Source organism: Scyliorhinus torazame, chromosome 1, assembly GCF_047496885.1.
Source record: "Scyliorhinus torazame isolate Kashiwa2021f chromosome 1, sScyTor2.1, whole genome shotgun sequence".
Classification (NCBI taxonomy): Eukaryota; Metazoa; Chordata; class Chondrichthyes; order Carcharhiniformes; family Scyliorhinidae; genus Scyliorhinus; species Scyliorhinus torazame.
In genome coordinates, this window is record NC_092707.1 from 351,428,967 (window position 1) to 351,448,791 (window position 19,825).

A 19,825-nucleotide genomic window follows, 5' to 3' on the forward strand; every position below is an offset into this window, starting at 1 on the left:
TGATGAAACGATTAAAATTGATGTTGCTGAAGAGGCCCGAATTAGATGGGTCCAGGTATCATGGAAGGTTCTGGGGCTGGAGCAGATTTTAGAGATAGGGAGAAGCAAAACCCATGGAGGGATTTGAAAGCAAGGATAAGAATTTTAAAACTGAGGTGTTGTCAGTGTAGGTCGGGAAACATAGGGGTGATAGATGAGTGGGACTTGCTGGGAGTTAGGACATGAGCGGCAAAGTTTTGGATGGTCTCAGGCTTAGGAAGGGGAGAATGTGGGAGTGGTTTTGAATCTAATGGGTGGAGTCTAAAGGTAACAAAGACAAGAATGTGGGCTTCAGCAGCAAATGCGCTATGGCAGGGTGAGGTCGGGTGATGTTAAGGAAGCTGAATTAGGTGGTTTTCTGCTGGTGTGAATAAATGGGCAGAAGCTCATCTAGGAGTTAAATATGGCACCAAGGTTGCAAATAGTCTGGTTTAGTGTCAGAAAGTTTCCAGACAGTGGGATGGAGTCAATAAGGAAGCCATAAGGAACCAAGTTTGGAGTGGGAACCAAAACAGTGGCCTCAGCCTTCCCAATACTTAAATAGAGGAAATTTCTGCTCATCTGGTATTGGATGTCAGATAAGCAGTTTGCTAAAGTAACAACAATGGAGAGGTCAGGAATGTTGGTAGTTATGTAGGACTGGGTTTTGTCAACACACATATGAAAATGAATACTGTGCTTTTCGATGCCGTTGCCGAGGGGCACCGTGTAAATGAGACAAAGGAGGGACCAAAAAATGTTCCTGGGGGTGGGGAGGGTAACGGTGCAGGAATGGGAAGAGGAGCCATTGCAAGTGATTCTCCAGCTACGATTGGCTTGCTAAGAATGGAACAAGACCAGAGCAGTCCACCCAGCTGGATGGCATTGGGGTACTGGAGGATAGTGTAATGAGAAATTCCTTCACTTAAAGGGTTGGAAATCGTTCTAATTCTTACCTCAGAAAGCTGTGGATACTCAGTCATTGAGTTTAGTCAAGACAGATGTCGATAGGTTTTTGAGTACTCACGGTTATAAAGATAGTCTGGGAAGGTGGTTTTATAAGGCCACAAAGGACTCCACACTGAATAGTTCAAAGGAATGTAGTTTATTTACAATAACTGTTTTATACATCAGACGGTAAATCTCCAAACTGGATCTGCCTTGCCAGTGCCCAATTGGCCGGCTTTATCTCCGCTAAAACTGCACATTGTTTAAAGGTCCCCGCCCCCTTAACGGGAGAGGTCATATTCTGCAAGGTTCACGGGGGGAGTTAATTGTGCCCCCCCCTAAAGGAACTTGTGGGTTATAGCAGGTGGGGTTGATATTGAGGATCAAGCATAATCTTATTGAATGACAGGGCAGTTTGAAGGGTCAAATGGCTTATTCCAGTTTCTATTTCTCATGTTCTTATGAAAGAGTTACTTAGGGACTGGCTGCACACACTGTAAACCTGCAACTATTTTTTTTCAGGGATCACTTTTGTCTCCAATTTTGTCTCTTATAGCCAAAACGTAGAGTGAACATTTTCATCTCATCAATCTGATTGATTCAAATTCATCCCCCATTAATGGAAAGCTCTAGCTTATGCAGTTTGTAATATTCTCCAGTTGTAAGAAGTAATTGTGCCAAGCAGTCATTTAGTTTAATCACACATCGAACATTTGGTATCTTGTCAAAAATGTTTGTAGTCTGAGTTATGCTATCATAAACAAATGTATTCAGCCCAATTGTCACTGATTAAACAATTAGAACTTGTAGAGACAACCTTCCTCTGTTAACATTGTGGCCTATGTTAACATTTTAATTCACGGGGATCAGAGTGGATTAACTTTTATCCTCAGACCCTCCAGATGTTTAAGATAAACAGACAAATATCGCATGTTTATCATCCAGCACCATTTACTCTTTCTCTGATGCTTTTACTCCAGATTCTCATCAGTTCATATGCCATCTTTCCATTCCTCTTAAACTGCAAATCTTCTTGTTGCCTTCTCATGGGGCCCTGAAAATCTTGATTCTTTCAATTCTTCAGAGATACTATGCTACGAACCTCAACTTTTAGAGTGCAGACACAGAGAGAAAGAACAAGCAGTGGGTGATCTGCTATGCCAAATGAATGCCCAGGTAACGCAGTCAAAAATTTACCAGGTCATCTCACTATGCTGCCTGAAGTTTTAAAATGTTTTTATTGGATTTTCATATTTTATATTTAACAATTCGTAAGTTTCAAATTACAAAACAGTGCCAAAAGGTGGGAAAAAAAGAGAAACAGAAACCAACACATATATTTACAAGCAAGTGTCTTCCCTACAACTGTGGCTGTGACCCCCCATTAGAAGGCATACATATTTTACAATCCCCAATATGGCCAGAGCAATTTTACAAGTGCCTATTTACAGTATGGTTTGGGCTTTAACTTGCCCTCGGACCAATCCCCTGTGGCGTTGTCCCATATCCTTTGCATGCCTTCACCCCTGCCCCACCCCCTTCCTCCCCCGCACCCCCCTTCCCTCTTCCCCCCCTTTCCTTTTCCTCTTTGTCCCATGGCTCGTCCGTTTCCCCCCCCCGCCCCCCCACCTCCCCCCACCCCTCCCTCTACTGATTAGTGGCCACGAACAGATCTTGAAACAAGTTGGTGAACAGCTTCCACGTCCTATAGAAGCCTTCTTCCGACCCACGGATGGCGAATTTTAATTTCTCCAGCCTGAGAAATTCCACCAGGTCGGACAACCAGTCTGCAGCCTTGGGTGGTGCGGCCGATCGCCAACAGAGCAGGATTCTTCAGCGGGCGATCAGGGAGGCAAAGGTTTGGGCATCGGCACCCCTCCCCATGAAGAGTTCTGGCTGATCTGATACCCCAAGGACCGGCACTTTTGGGCATGGCTCTACCCTCATTCCCACAACCCTCGAAGAAGGACGTCCAATGCCCGACAAACCTGGGGCAAGCCCAGAACATGTGGGCTGGGCCTCCCTGGCACCATTTGCATTTGTTCTCCACTCTTGGAAAGAACTCCCTCATTCAGGTTCTGGGTAGGTTCGCTCTGTACACCACCTTTAGCTGCGTTAGGCTCAGCCCTTTGCGCCTGGAGGTGAAGTTCACCCTGTGCAGTGTTCGATCCAGAATCCTGCCTGAAAATTGTACACCGAAAACTTTTTACCTTTGGGCAGCCTCTTCCTGGTCCCGAGGGGACAAGTTTGAAGGTGGGACTGGGAGGACACTGGGTCAGTAGGCTGTCAAGTTCTCACCTCCAGGCTGATTTTTCCCAGAGGTGACTCCTCAGGGCAGAGGCAAGTAGCCAATCTGCATATTTAACTGCCTGTTTGTGCGCTGATTTTGAATGTCACTGGAATTTTCCTGGCAGTGAACGGCACTCCTAGTGAGGGCCAAGCCTGAGAGGCGTGTGCAGGCAGCTTGCCAATGGCTGCTTTGGGCCCCTCTCTCTAACCTCTCAGGAGTGGCCTGCCAGCTGCGTCCATCAATTGGTTTATTAAAGTAAATAATAATTGAGGCTGCCTCAAGGTGGAAGCGTCTTCGTGTGTGGAGGCCAAGTCACCAAATATACTCAAGTCAGAGGTCAATATTTTTTTTACATTTTGATGGCACCAAGCGGTATGAGGAGAAAGTGGGAATATGGCGTTGAGATAGAGGATCAGCCATGGTCATAATGAATGATGGTGGAGCCTCGAAGGGCCGAATGGCCTACTCCTGATCCTAGTTTCTATGTTTCTATGTTCTCCCTCTGGCAGTGGTAGTGTTTACCTCTGGCCATTAGGCTCCCATTTTTCCAAATCTGCATGGTGTCAGGAAATTCGAGCAAATTCAGCGTCCACATTCGCAACGTCCCTGCGGGATGTCACCAAATCATTGCTTCCTAATTTATCTGATCACTCAAAATAATGTACAAAACATCTTGCGAGTTACTGTATATTCTTGTGGAGTCAGAAGGAGCATAAATGTTCCCCCTTGTTCAGCCTAAGCCCTATGGGCCAATACCAGCTCAGGTTTGCCTTGACCTTCACTTTTCCTCCTCCATCCAACCAGGAGCTGCCAAGGAAGCTTAGGAACAGGAGTAGGCCATTCGGCCCCTTAAGCCTACTTGTGTTTTGTGTCTCACAGATATGGAGAGATTACACACATCATGTTCTATGTGAACAGGAGACTCATTACAACATTGTTTTAAAATTGTCTGCTGCCACAAGCCACTAGTTAACTTTCAGTTTCTCTGTAACTGCACTCAAAGGCTTGATTAATTGCCCACAACACTATGAGCTGTCAACAGATGCACACAATCAAACACCAAACAATTAAACACAACTTTTCTCCTTTTAAATTAAACCATCCTAAACATCAAATATATATTGAATCATTTCTTAAGAGTTCAAAATATACATTTTCTCCACATACAGAAATGGTCTTTGAGATATGAAGGTTGCTGGTGATGGCGCTGAGATCTCGACTTCAGGGTGTTCTTCTATACGATCACCTCGATGAATTGGATGATCCATATTGCGGTCACTCTTCAGAAAAAGAAAATGTATCCTCATAACTGCTGTCCTCAAAATATCCTGGTCTTGCTCGCTATTGAGCATTCACCTTCTACTTTGCAACATCATCCAACAGATAAATGCTGGCATTGAGCAACCATTTCACCTGCTTTGGGCCTGATAGAGATGATGTTTTTGTGCTCACAATTTGGTTGATGCAAACCCAATCTCCAATTTCAAATTGTAGTTTCCTTACGCATTATTTGCTCAGTGTGGGATGAATCGTTATGTGTGAAGTAGGATATGAATGGGTTGTTCAAAAGGTTTCCCTTCCAACGTTAGCACTCAGACTGTCCTTCATCACCCTGCTGAATGATATTCAACGCCAACATTTGATTGTGGATTGTATCACAGTGTCAGATGTTGACTAATTCTATTGATTGCTAGGAACTCTGCAAACTGACGGGAAACAAACTGTGGTCCATTGTCTGTAGTGATAATCCCTGGCAAACCCCATTTAGTAAACAAGTTGTCTAGAATGTTAATGACCAAAGTGGTGATTAAGGAATTCTACTGGATTATGGAATCCATTGCAGCGATTTCTGACCATTTGCTATGTAGATCACGAACGACAAGCAAAAAACGGTGATGGTTCGGGCCTGGCTGTTCGCACTTCTCCAAAAATATCCAATTGGAATTTGCTGCCATGGTTTAGTTGGTCATTGGGTTGTTTGTGGATCCTGACATGTACTCAGTACTTGGTGATCAGAGAGTGAACTTTCTACCACAGAGGTAGATGTCTCACTGTTCACAGGGCGGCAGGGTAGCACAGAGGTTATCACTATGGCTTCACAGCACTAGGGTCACAGGTTCGATTCCCGGCTTGTGTCACTGTCTGTGTGGAGTCTGCATGTTCTCCCTGTGTCTCCGGGTGCTCCAGTTTCCTCCCACAAGTCCGGAAGACGTGCTTGTTAGGTAATTTGGACATTCTGAATTCTCCCTCAGTGTACCCGAACAGGCGCCGGACTGTGGCGACTAGGGGATTTTCACAGTAACTTCATTGCAGTGTTAATGTAAGCCAGCACAGTGGGCTAAACAGCTGGCTTGTAATGCAGAACAATTCCAGCAGCGCAGGTTCAATTCCCGTACCAGCCTCCCCGAACAGGCGGCGTGACGGCTAGGGGCTTTTCACAGTAACTTCATTGAAGCCACCTTGTGACAATAAGCGATCATTATTATTGTGTAACTAATAAAGATTATTATTATATGCAGTCTCGAGCTTCCCACTCTCCAGTAGAGTGTTCATGTTGAGTTTTTGAAAACAGGTGTGCTGCATAGGCAATTGGTCATTCACTAGCTTTAATGCAGTGTGAGAGTATATCTCCAATCGCATTTCTTGATACATCTGTTGCGATGCATGTTTGCGCATGTGGGTTGAATTCTTCATCTTTAACATATCAAAATGTAAACATCCATTCCCATTGTGCAGTATCTTTCAAAGAGGCTCCACAATCTCTGCGTATTGTTTTTGAATTTAAGGTGCAATTTTTTTTTTTCAATTAAGGGCAATTTAGAATGGCCAATCCACCTACCCTGCACATCGTTTTGGTTTGTGGGGGTAAGGCCCACGCAGACACAAGGAGAATGTGCTAACTCCACACGCACAGTGACCCAGGGCCAGGATCGAACCCGGGTCCTTGGTGCCGTGAGGCAGCAGTGCTAACCACTGTGCCACCATGCTGCCCCTATCTCTGCGTGTTTAAGAACCTTCACTGACTAGGGGTTGCGGCGAGTATGGCCACATACCGCACACCATGGCGACACCTGAACACCCTCACCCCCCCCCACCCATCCACCCACCCAGCACCCTCACCCCCCCCCAACCACACCCACCCCACCCGCATGCGCACCACCCCTCCATTGCAGATCCACCTGCGGCACATCGGCCGGGCTCTCACGGGCGCTGGTGGAAGCGGGTTTATTGCAGGCCATGGAGGATGATGACAACCCGCTCTGCAATGAGCTCCTGGCTCCACATCGTTGGACGATGTCTGAGCCATGGCCACAGTACCACCATCCACCCGGACCATCCCTGGCACGGTCCCGTCCTCTGCCCGGGGGGATGGTGAGGGCGGCCCAGGGGGAAGGGGGCAGACTCACCTGAGGCCAATTAAGACCACCCCTCACACACACACTGGCGCTCAACGTACATGACACCCCCGCACGCTTTGGACAGAGCACAAAGGCAGCTTCTGTAGGTGTGAAAGTGATTTTAATAACAAACAGTGCAAACACGTGCCCTAGCCCCTAAAACTCGTCTGTGCCCTGCACCCGTGCCAACTTACTCAGTGTCTAATTGTTTGGCCTTATGGGCCATTTGACTACGCCTAGGTGGTTCCCCAGAAGGTACAGCAGAACTGGAGGTGGGGGATATGGGGGAGGGGAGATATGGGGGAGGGGGGATATGGGGACGGGCTGTCGGTGGCTCACTTGCTGGTGGGCCCCCGACCTCTGCATTGGCAACCTCCCGGGCCAGCCAGTTCCAGGGCCCTTTCCTCATGTACGGTGAGTGGCCTCTCACTGGGCCCCCTCCAGTCCTCTCATGCTCCCTATTGTTGTGTGTACTCTTCTCCTGTGGGGGGCGGGTGGGTGGCAGGGGTAAAGGGCAACAGTGTTAGACAGGTATATGAATGCATGCCATCGGTTGCACGTATAGTGCAGAGGTTAGGGTTAGGGTTGGTTTCACCTGGGGGTGTGCCGCACATCGGGCAGGGAGGAGGGGGGACTCACCCTGGCTGCCCTGACGAGGTCGTTCACCTTCTTGTGGCACTGGGTGCCTGTCCGTGGTGTCAGAGCCACAGCGCTGTCGGCCTCTGCCACCTCCCTCCACAGACGCCGGCTGAGGCGTGGGGCGACCCTGCGGCCGTGTCCGGAGTACAGGGACTCCCTCTTCTCCTCCACTGCGTCCAGGAGCGCCTCGATGTTGCGGTCCTGGAACCTCGGGCTGCGCGGCGGGCGGCCATCTTGTCAGGTCTTCCGGGGTGGGGGGGGCGCGTCTTTTGAGCCGCACGGCGTCACCGTCCACATTGGGTGACGCCATCACGAATGGCGTCACGCTGTTGCTAGCCCATTCAGGGCCGGAGAATTTGTGTTGTTTGGGGGGGCCTGACGCCGGAGTGATCTGCGCCGTTTTTGGCGCCAGGTCCCGGACATCGCGCCAGTTTTCGGAGAATCCCGCCCCTTATTCTTGGGATTGAAGTTTTTTCAAAATGTTTGTCACGTATTAGTTTGTTGGCTATTGTGTCAAATTTATATGCCGAGGCCAATTGGCGCAACACTGTCATAAATTAGTTTATGAACTCACCATTTTCCTGACATCTCTGGTGAAATGTATATGGTTTGAGCATTCCACTTTTTTGCGGCTTGAAGTATTTAACGACACGCTTACCGCTTTATCATAAGGCCATAAGACATAGGAGCAGAAGTAGGCCACTTGGCCCATCAGGTGTGCTCTACCATTCAATGAGACCATGGCTGATCCGATATGATCCTCAACTCCACTTTCCCACCTTATCCCCATAACCCTTGATTCCCTTACTGATTAAACATCTGTCTATCTCAGCCTTGAGCATGCTTAATGTGCAGCCCCTAAAGCTCTCTGTGGTAAAGAGTTCCACAGATTCACTACCCTCTGAGGGAAGAAAGTCCTCCTCTTCTCTGTCTTAAATGGGCAACACCTTACTCTGAGATTGCGCCCTCTGGTCCCAGACTCTCCCACAAGGGTAACATCCTCTCAGCACCTACCCTGTCAAGCTCCCTGAGATCCGATATGTCTCAATAGGGTCACTTTTCATTCTTCTAAACCCCAATGAGTACAGTCCCAATCTACTCAACCTCTCCTCATAAGAAAATCCTTCCATACCGGTATTAACCTAGTGAACCTTCTCTGGGACTGTCCCCAATGCCAGTATATATTTTCTCATATAAGGGGACAAAACTGTTCGCAGTATTCAAACATACTGCCTTTTGTGAGCTGCTCAAATGGCGTTCAGCTCTGAGGTAATGGTTGAGTATCGCTTTCTTGTGATTCATTGTTATCTGTGAACCTCCATATCCTTTGAGACCAAGTAGATATTGAACGCCAAAATCCATGAAAGGTGCTAGAGCCAATACGTTTAAACTATTCTCCACTTTCGCCAAATATTATGGGTTGAATTCTCTCATGTCCCGGCCAGGTTCAATGGTGGGTGGGTGGGCGGGCAATGCGGAGGGGGTGGTTGTGGGGGGAAGAATTTGGCGGGTGGTCCAGAACTTATTTTTAAGCTGCCGTGAATTTCCAGCAGGGTCTTCTGCTGGTAACCATCATAGCGGATCAGAGACTCGCCGGTGTCCAGCATGAAACTGATATGATGAAACGAATATCTGACCACCCATGCCCGATTCTCTGTGACTCCAGCCGAACAACAAGCAAATGCAAAACGCACCTGGAACAATATGGCAGATGTCGAGAGTCACATGAGCAATGCCTGGAGTTGTCTCTGCATTTCGGGATGGAGGTCGCAGCAATCCTGGACCCCGGAGCACCTCAGCAGTGGATGTGTGGAGCATCTGCAGATGGATCTTCCAGCTTCCTTGTCCTGAAGGAGGTCCATCTTCCAGCCTCAGAATGTTCCTGCATATCCATCTTCTTTCTCACGAGGTCCATTTTCCAGCCTCAGGATGCTCCGGAGATCCATCTTCATTTTCTGGAGGTCCATCTTCTTTCTTCAATAATAGGTTAGTGATGTTGGGCGCATTTTCAGTATGGCAGACTGCACGCCATCAGGCCTGGCTGCCGCAGACAACGATGCAAAAAAGCTATTTTTTTAATTAATGAGGTGGGGGCCGGAAGATAGGGCATGTTTGCCCTCTGGCCTCTGCAGTGAGAAACTCTCCATGTTCCCACCTCCGCCACAGGACTCGTGGATGGGAGAATTCCACCCTGTGTTTGTACTTTGGAGATATGTAGAGATGGCTTTCACCAGCTTCCACGTGTGAATAGGAGTTTTATTGCAAAGCTTTTAAAATGTCTGTGGCCTAATGCTTACAGCTTAATTTAAGTGTCTGTGCAACCACACCCAGAGGCTTGACTAACAAGCGGCACGGTAGCACAGTGGTTAGCACTGTGGCTTCACGGCTCCAGGGTCCCAGGTTCGATTCCTTGCTTGAATCACTGTCTGTGCGGAGTCTGCTTTTCACATTAGTGTTAATGTAAGCTGACTTGTGACAATGAAGATTATTAAATTAAGCAGACACACACAATTAAACACTGAATTTGAATAATTGAACACAGAACCCTTTCTGCTTTTTTTATTAGATCCTGGGTGACCTGTATCTGAATTACATGTGGGCTCGAAGTGTGTCAGAACTGAATAAAATCAGTAAGACCAATCCGAGGTGCATCATTTGGATGTCCATTTGCTCCCTTCAGCTCGCTGCTTCTATTCAATGAGGCCTCAGGCCTCGGGCCAGAACAGTCAAACCTGTAGAACAATCACTTTGCGAACTCGCAAATCACTGTTTTGGGCACAGGTCGAATTTCTCCGTTTGACTTTAATTAGTTCGATGGGATTTACCTGCTTGACAGTTCAATTTTTAAATTCCACTCAGCACTGATGATTGGTGATTTTCTTGTTTGTTTCGGTTAATGGAACGAAGGAGGTTGAGGGGCGACCTGATAGAGGTATACAAAATTATGAGGGGCATAGACAGAGTGGATAGTCAGAGGCTTTTCCCCAGGGTAGAGGGGTCAATTACTAGGGGGCATAGGTTTAAGGTGAGAAGGGCAAGGTTTAGAGTAGATGTACGAGGCAAGTTTTTTACGCAGAGGGTAGTGGGTGCCTGGAACTCGCTACCGGAGGAGGTAGTGGAAGCAGGGACGATAGGGACATTTAAGGGGCATCTTGACAAATATATGAATAGGATGGGAATAGAAGGATACGGACCCAGGAAGTGTAGAAGATTGTAGTTTAGTCGGGCAGTATGGTCGGCACGGGCTTGGAGGGCCGAAGGGCCTGTTCCTGTGCTGTACATTTCTTTGTTCTTTGTTCTTTGTTCTACATGTGGTGAAAGGGAAATATCAGAACACCCCTTGGGAGTTGTAATGTGCAAAATGACTAAATCTTTCCCGGTATCGGCATGTGTTTTCGAAAATCAGTGCATGAGCTATCTCAGTTAATCTGTGGTGTGCAATGCTCTGATGAGATTCTGCTTGTTTATTTTTAGCATAGTTCAACAGAGACTTTGTTGCTATACTGGGGACACCAAGTGCACTTATTGCAGCCCTCGGGTATAACCTGCTCTGAAAACACAGATTAACCTTTGACTTGCTCATTGGCAGCCTAAACTCGCACAGTGACAGACAGGAGACATCTGTAGAAATGTGGCATTCAATTTCATTTTCTCTTCCCGCCTCTTCTGCTGAGTTTTGATCCATATTTTCAGGTGCTTTCAGCTGCCCTTAGCTCATCCAGGTGGCCAACCTTCCTATGCAAACCTAGAGATTGGGCTGAATTATATAGGTGCCGGATTCTAATTGTCCTTCAGCTAAGAAGCTGGGGGGGGGGGTGGGTCCATCGAGGGGATCACTGGCTGCCCCTCAGCCAATTGATGGTCAATTGGCTGGATTTGGGGTTGGATTCCACCCCCCCCCCCCACCCCAGATCAGGAGGTTCCACCTGGCTGGCAGCTCTCCAGTAATTCAGGACAGAGGGTGCATTTGGGGGGTCTCACCAAGTGCGGGCAGGTCCTGGAAATGGAGGCGAGGGGGACAGGTTCTGGGTTTTGAGAGACCATGGGGGAAGGGCAACCTGGGGACGGGCAACACCTTGATGGGCAGGCTGCCCCCAGCATAAAAAAGATGTCTCACTTTAAACCCGTGGGTGTGAGTAATAACTCACCCCAATTGATCTCCCCGTGGGGCTCACGGAATACCAACGCCCCTGCTAGCGGGCCCGCGGATTTCCCGACGGCATGGGGTAGCCACAATGGGAAGCCACATTGGCCGGCTGTCGGGACGGAGGATCCTGCTGCCGGCGGGGGCGCGTTGCGCCAGAAAACGGGCCTGGCGGGACAGAGAATCCCGTCCCTTAGCTTTGTGTGGTGTTGCAAAACAGGTGCTATCAAGTCAGCAAACTGTTTTTATTATTTTGAATAAATTTAGAGTACCCAATGCATTTTTTCCCCCAAATTTAGGGGCAATTTAGTGTGGCCAATCCTCCCAGCCTGCACATCTTTGGGTTGTGGGGTCGGAACCCACGCAAACACGGGGAGAATGTGCAAACTCCATGTGGTAGTCTGTGTAGAGGTATCACGGTACCTGGTAACGCTGGAACACCATTGGTAGATATTGTGATGTTCCTATTGGTCAAGCTGTATGGTAGCTCCACCCTGCTAGGCGGGGTATAAGAACCCGTGCCGTCCCAGCAGCCTTCATTCTGTACCTGAGCTGCTGGGGAAACATCTAGCTTATTAAAGCCTTCAGTTGGACTCCAACCTCGCTTTAGTGGTCATTGATCGTGCATCAATTTAATAAGCTAGATTTAAAAGGATGCAGCTCCGAATCAAGCCAGAGTGTCTGCAACTCAGCCCCCACGCGGTGAACTCAGCGGCAATCTTCAAGCACTGGCTGGTGTGTTTTAACGGGTATCTCAGAACGGCTGAAAACACACCCACGGGAGAACAGAAACTGCACGTCCTGCACTCAAGGGTGAGCCCGGAGATTTACACCCTCATCGAGGAAGCAGAAGACTTCGATGCAGCAATAGAGCTGCTAAAAGGACATTATATTCGCCCGCTAAACCAGGTCTACACCCGATACCTGCTAGCAACGAGGCGACAAATCTCTGGGGAATCGCTGGAAGAATTCTACCGTGCACCCCTGGTGTTGGGGAGAAACTGCAGCTGCCCGCAAGTTTCGGCGAGCGAACACACAGAACTCTTGGGCCAGGACACTTTCGTGGCAGGTATGCTGTCCTCCCAAATCCGCCAGCGATTGCTGGAAAAAGGCACTCTAGGTCTCAAGGAGGCACGGGCCCTTGCAGGCTCCCTGGAGTGGCCTCCAGAAACGCCCGCGCTTACGTTCCCGACCACACGGCAGCATGGAACCCCTCCACAGCCGACCCCGAGACATCCCCTATCCCCCCACAAGCTTGTGCTGCAAGGCGGCCTGGCAACCCCGGGGGGCCCCACTGCTACTTTTGAGGGCGGGCCAAGCACCCCCACCCCCGCCAGCGCTGCCCGGCCCGCGCATCCACCTGCAAGGGATGCGGTAAAAAGGGCCATTTCGTGGTGGTATGCCAGGCCCGTACGGTTGCCGCGGTCTCCGGCGGCAAATGCGGATCGCCACCACAATCCTCTCCACGGTCCCCGTGCGGACAGCGGGCGCCGCCATATTCCTACTCCAGGGCCACGTGTAGCCCCCGGGCGCCGCCATCTTGTCCCGCGGACGCCACCATTTTGTGCACCCCCAGCCATGTGCGACCAATGGGAGCCGCCATCTTGGATGGACCCCCAGGACGCCAGCTCGGCTGACCATACACTGCCCGAAGAGAATACTCAACTGCTGCGATTAGCCTCGGTGACTCTGGATCAGTCCCGGCCTCGAACACTTTCAACTGCTACAACGACTGTACTTATCAATGGGCACGAGATGTCCTGCTTAATCGACTCTGGGAGCACGGAGAGCTTCATACAACCCGACACGGTAAGGCGCTGTTCTCTCCTCGTCCACCCCGTTAATCAAAAAATCTCCCTGGCCTCCAGTTCCCACTCAGTAGAGATAAAGGGGTTTTGTGTAGCAAACCTCACAGTCCAGGGAAGGGAGTTTAAAAATTACCGGCTCCACGTCCTTCCCCACCTCTGCGCGGCCACACTCCTAGGTTTAGACTTCCAAAGTCTGACTTTCAAATTCTGCGGCCCTATACCCACCCCCTCACTGTCTGCGGCCTCGCGACCCTTCAGGTAGGTCCGCCTTCCCTGTTTGCGAACCTCACCCTGGATTGCAAACCCATCACCACCAGGAGCAGACGGGACAGTGCCCAGGACCAGATCTGTATTAGGTCAGAGGTCCAAAGGCTACTGAGGGTCATTGAAGCTAGCATCAGTCCCTGGAGAGCTCAAGTAGTGGTGGTAATGACCTGGGAGAAGCATAGGATGGTCATCGACTACAGTCAGACCATCGACAGGTTTACGCAGCTGGACGCGTATCCGCTCCCCCGCATATCCGACCTGGTAAACAGGATCGCATATTACAAGGTCTTCTCCACGGTGGATCTTAAGTCCGCCTACCACCAGCTCCCCGTCCGCACTAGTGATCGCAAATACACTGCTTTCAAGGCAGATGGGCGGCTCTATCACTTCTTAAGGGTTCCCTTCGGTGTCACCAACGGGGTCTCGGTCTTCCAGCACGAGATGGACCGAATGGTTGACTGGTTGACCGGTACGGTTTACGGGCAACATTCCCGTATCTCGAAAATTTCACCATCTGCAGCCACGACCAGCAGGACCATGACACCAACCTCCGAAAATTCCTCCAGACTGCAAAGATCCTTAACCTTACTTATAACAAGGATAAATGCATGTTTAGCACCGACCGCCGAGCCATCCTCGGCTATGTAGTGCGAAATGGTGTGAAAGGTCCCGACCCTGAGCGCATGCTCCCCCTTATGGAGTTCCCCCTCCCTCACTGCTCCAAGGGCCTGAAGCGCTGCCTAGGGTTTTTCAGTTACTATGCCCAGTGGGTCCCCAGCTATGCGGACAAGGCCCATCCCCTGATCCAATCCACAGCTTTTCCCCTGTCGAAAAAGGCCTGCCAGGCCTTCAGCAGCATTAAAACAGACATTGCAAAGTCCACGATGCACGCCATCAACGAGTCCCTCCCCTTCACGGTCGAGAGCGACGCGTCTGACTTAGCTCTGGCGGCCACCCTCAACCAAGCGGGCAGACCCATGGCCTTCTTCTCACGTATCCTCCATGCCTCCGAAATCCGCCACTCCTCAGTCGAAAAGGAGGCCCAGGCCATAGTAGAAACTGTGCGACACTGGAGGCATTACCTGGCCGGCAGGAGATTCACTCTCCTCACTGACCAACGGTCGGTTGCTTTCATGTTCGATAATGCACAGCGGGGCAAAATAAAAAAACAATAAGATCTTGCGGTGGAGGATCGAACTCTCCACCTACAACTACGAGATCTTGTATCGCCCGGGAAGCTAAACGAGCCTCCTGATGGACATAGAATTTACAGTGCAGAAGGAGGCCATTCGGCCCATCGAGTCGGCACCGGCTCTTGGAAAGAGCACCCTACCCAAGGTCCACACCTCCACCCTATCCCCATAACCCAGTAACCCCACCCTACACTAAGGGCAATTTTGGACACTATGGGCAATTTAGCATGGCCATTCCATCTAACCCGCACATCTTTGGACTGTGGGAGGAAACCGGAGCACCCGGAGGAAACCCACGCACACACGGGGAGGATGTGCAGACTCCGCACAGACAGTGACCCAAGCCGGAATCGAACCTGGGACCCTGGAGCTGTGAAGCATTTATGCTATCCACAATGCTACCGTCCTGATGCCCTGTCCCGCGGCACACGTGCCACCGCAGTGGACCGCCTCTGAGCCCTCCACGGGGACCTCTGTCACCTGGGGGTCACTCGCTTTTTCCACTTTATCAAGACCCGCAACCTGCCCTACTCCATCGAGGAGGTCAGGACAGCCACCAGGGACTGCCAAATCTGCGCGGAGTGCAAACCGCACTTCTACCGGCCAGAGAAAGCGCACCTGATAAAGGCTTCCCGTCCCTTTGAACGCCTCATCATGGACTTCAAAGGCCCCCTCCCCTCCACTGACCGCAACACGTACTTCCTGAACGTGATTGACGAGTACTCCCGGTTCCCATTCGCCATCCCCTGCCCAGACATGACCGCAACCACCGTCATCAAGGCCCTCCATAGCATCTTTGCACTGTTCAGGTTCCCCGCTTCCATACACAGTGATAGGGGTCCTCCTTTATGAGCGACGAACTGCGTCAATTCCTGCTCAGCAAGGGCATCGCCTCGAGCAGGACGACCAGTTACAACCCCCGGGGTAACGGACAGGTAGAGAGGGAGAACAGAACGGTCTGGAAGACCGTCCTACTGGCCCTACGGTCCAGGAATCTCCCAGTCTCCCGCTGGCAGGAAGTCCTCCCGGATGCCCTCCATTCAATCCGGTCACTGCTTTGTACCACAACCAACCAGACACCTCACAAACGTCTCCTTGTCTTCCCCAGGAAGTCCTCCTCTGGGACCTCGCTCCCGACCTGGCTGGCAGCTCCTGGACCCATCCTGCTCCGAAAACATGTGTGGGCGCACAAGTCGGTCCCGTTGGTCGAGAGGGTCCATCGTCTCCACGCTAACCCCCAGTACGCCTACATTGCGTACCCCGACGGTCGACAAGATACGGTCTCCCTACGAGACCTGTCGCCCGCCGGAACCCCATGCACACCCCAGCCACCAGTCCCACCCTCCCCTCCACCAGGGCATCTTACAAGAGGATCGGTCCTTCCGCCGGCCCCGCCTAGGCCCCCCCACCCATCGACGCACCCCGCTCCCTTACCAGGTCAACTGTTTTCCCCACCAGCACCGTCGAGGGGTGTCGAAGCTGCCACAGAGACCGAGGCCACGCTCCCGGAGTCACAGATGCCAGAGCCTCCACCGGAGTCACTACCGAAACTCCGGCGATCACAGAGGATGACCAGGGCCCCCGATCGACTGATTGCTTCATTTTAAACTGTAAATTTAAATCATAAATTGTAAATAGTTGATAGAATTGTAAATCGTTACAAACGCTGTACGGAGTTATTATGGTACCTCCATAACTAATTCTACCACTTTGCCATGTTTGTAGTATCAGGCCACCACCCCCACTGGACTCTTTTATAACAGGGGGTGAATGTGGGTAGCCTGTGTAGAGGTATTACGGTACCTGGTAATGCTGAAACACCATTGTATGCTTCCTATTGGTCAAGCTGTAATGGTAGCTCCGCCCTGCTAGGCAGGGTATAAGAGCCCGTGCTGCCCCAGCAGCCTTCATTCTGTACCTGAGCTGCTGGGGAAACATCTAGCTTATTAAAGCCTTCAGTTGGACTACAACCTCGCTTTAGTGGTCATTGATCGTGCATCACTCCACACAGACAGTGACCCAGAGCCGGGATCGAACCTGGGACCTCAGCGCCATGCGGCAGCAATGCTAATCACTGCGCCACCATGCTGCCCCCGCAGCCTGTTTTTATATTGCTCACGATTTGTATTTCCATTGATCTCACATAATGACATCCTTCTGCAATGTATGATTCTATAACAATGTATGATTCATTCATCCTTTCGAATTTATAAAGTTTAGTTTCAAATCCATCCATTAAACAGTCCAGATATAACAATATACTATCCAAACTGTACCTTTAAAAAGAGACTTGAAGCAAAATGGTAAAAGTGAAGTGAAAGTGACTTTCTATCGGTGTTCCTTTTAAACATAGACCATGAATTGTTTAGTTTCTGGAAATGCTGGTTGTTATTTAAGCCATAAATGTCTGCCCTGGATAGACAGTCCTTTCACCTCAAAGATTTGAATCTGGCCAATGCCCAGAATCATTGGCCGGAATTCCCCGTCCGCTCACTCCGGCGGGATTCTCCAGTCCCGCTGCAGTGAATAGGGTTTTCGCTGAGCGCCAAATTCTCCATCTCGCTGGCAGCAGCGGAGGGCGAACTCAGATTGGAGAATCCCGGCCACAATTCCTAAACCACTGTTATATTCTGCTAGTCCTATAGATATAAGTGGGAGTATCTTACAACACTAACAAAGTAGATGGTATTGGCTTGGCTGCCTGACCTTATCCATTTAGTTTTCACTCACCAGCTCTTTCCCCTTTTGAGAGTTGCCATTGAGTCTGTTTCAGGCAGCGGATTCCAAGGGCGTCATTCTCCGCCGGCGGGAGTCTCCGTTCTGCCGGCGCTCGGGGGTTTCCCGACGGCGTGGGGCTGCCCCACAATGGGAAACCCCATTGACCGGCCGGTGTTACGGAGACTCCCGCCGGCCGGTCGGCGCAGAAATGTGGCGGGGCGGGTAGGAGAATTTCGCCCCAAGATCCTAAAAACTCACATTTTTTTTCTCCTCATATTTCCCTGGTTCTTTTGCCAATTAGCTTAAATCTATGTTCTCTGTTTATACAAGTGGAAATAGTTTTCCTTGGTTTATTTGATCCAAACTCTTCATAATACCAATACGACTATTAAATTTTGTCTTAACCAAAGATGTGCAGGTTAGGTGGATTGACCATGTTAAATTGCCCTTAGTGTCCAAAAAGGTTAGGTGGGATTATTGGGTTACGGGGATGGGGTGGAGGTGTGGGCTTAGGTGGGCTGCTCTTTCCAAGGGCCAGTGCAAACACGATGGGCCAAATGGCCTCATTCTGCACTGTAAATTCTATGATTCAGCTCTGGTCTAAGGAGAACAAACCTAGCTTCTCAATTATCTTAACACAACCGATGTCTCTCATCCCTTGTACCATCTAGTTAATCTTTTGTGCACCTTCTCATAGAAACATAGAACGTTAGGGACAGGAGTGGGCCATTTGGTCTTCTCTGCTATTCAATGTGCTCAGGCCCGACCCTCTATCTCCACACCATACTCCAGCTCTATCCCAAATCTCCTGGATGCTATTTCTATCGAAAACTCTTACCTATTTTATTGTTACATACATTCAGTGACGTGGCCTCCACAACCTTATGTGGGAGAGAATTCCAGAAGTTCACCTCTGGGTGAAGATATTTCTCCTCATCACAGTGCTACCCTGTATTCTGAGACTTTAACCTCTGTTCTAGACCCCTCCAGCCAGGGGAAACATCAGCCCTGTATCCAGTCTGTCCAGCCCTGTCAGAAGTGGTACTCTTCAATGAGATCTCCTCTCAGTCTTCTAAACTCCGGGGAATATAGGCCTAGTTGACCCAACCTCTCCTCATACGACAATCCTGCCATCCCAGGAATAAGCATTTTCTTTCCTACTGATGTTAGAATGACTGATCTATAATTCCCCTTTTTCTTCTTTAAATAGTGGGGTTACATTTGCCAGCCAACACATCCTCTATTTCCAACACCACCACTATTAGTACCCTGGGATGTAGATTATCAGGCCCTGGGGATTTATAGGCTTTCAGTCCTATTCATTTCTCCAACACTATTTTTTTAACCAATACTAATTTCCTTCAATTCCTCCTCTCACTAGACCCTTGCTTCCCTCGCATTTCTGGGAAGTTATTTGCATCTTCTGTGAAGATAGCACTATAGTAGATGTTTAATCGCTCTACCATTCCCCTGTCATCTGTTACAGGCCTCCCATTTCAGACTAATCTTTCACTAATCTTTTCCTTTTTACATACTTATAGAAGTTATTACAGTCCGCTTTTACGTTCCTTGCAAGTTTACTCTCATACTCCCCTCTTAAACAATCTCTTGGTTCTCCTTTGCTGAACTCTGAACTGCCCCCAATCCTCAAGCTTTCAACCAACTTCATATGTCTCCTCTTTGGATCTGATACCAGCCTTGATTATTAGACATATATAGACATAGACATGTTGGGTTGATTTTCCAGTTGTGTGTGTGTGCCACAGAGGAATGTATAACTGTCTCAATGTATACATTTGTGCCTTAAATATTCACCAATGCTTATCCACCGTCATGCCTTTCAATGAAGTTACCCAATCAATCACAGCCAACTCATCCCTCTTACCAGCTCCAAGTCACCTATCAACCCTGTGCACATCGTCCTGAGGTTCCAGCTTGCCAATTGCTTGCTTCACTTGCTTGGCGGCTGTGATGGATTCTGTCCACTTTGAACAGAGACTAAATTCTGAGTTCCCATTGAAACATTTGGACAATGGCAGGTCAGCACTTTACTAGTTGGGGGTTTCCTGACTTGATGTGGGTGGTGGCTGACCAGCAGATATGGGCCGGGATTCTCCAATCCTGAGGGCAAGTTCTGACGCTGATGTGAAAAGCGGTGCGAGCCACTCCAGCGTCAACGGGCCTCAAATGGCAGGTATCCACCCCTTCCTAGGGGGCTAGTAGGCACCGGAGTGGTGTCTGCAGCTCCGGTGCCTGAAAGCCGGTGTACCACGGCTGGCATGAGTCTGCGCATGCGCGCCATGGCTGGCGCGAGTTCGCACATGTGCGTGGGTTCCCGTCTCCGTGCCGGCCCCCGGGCAATATGGTGGAGCCCTATAGGGGTCCTGCGCAGAGGACCATAG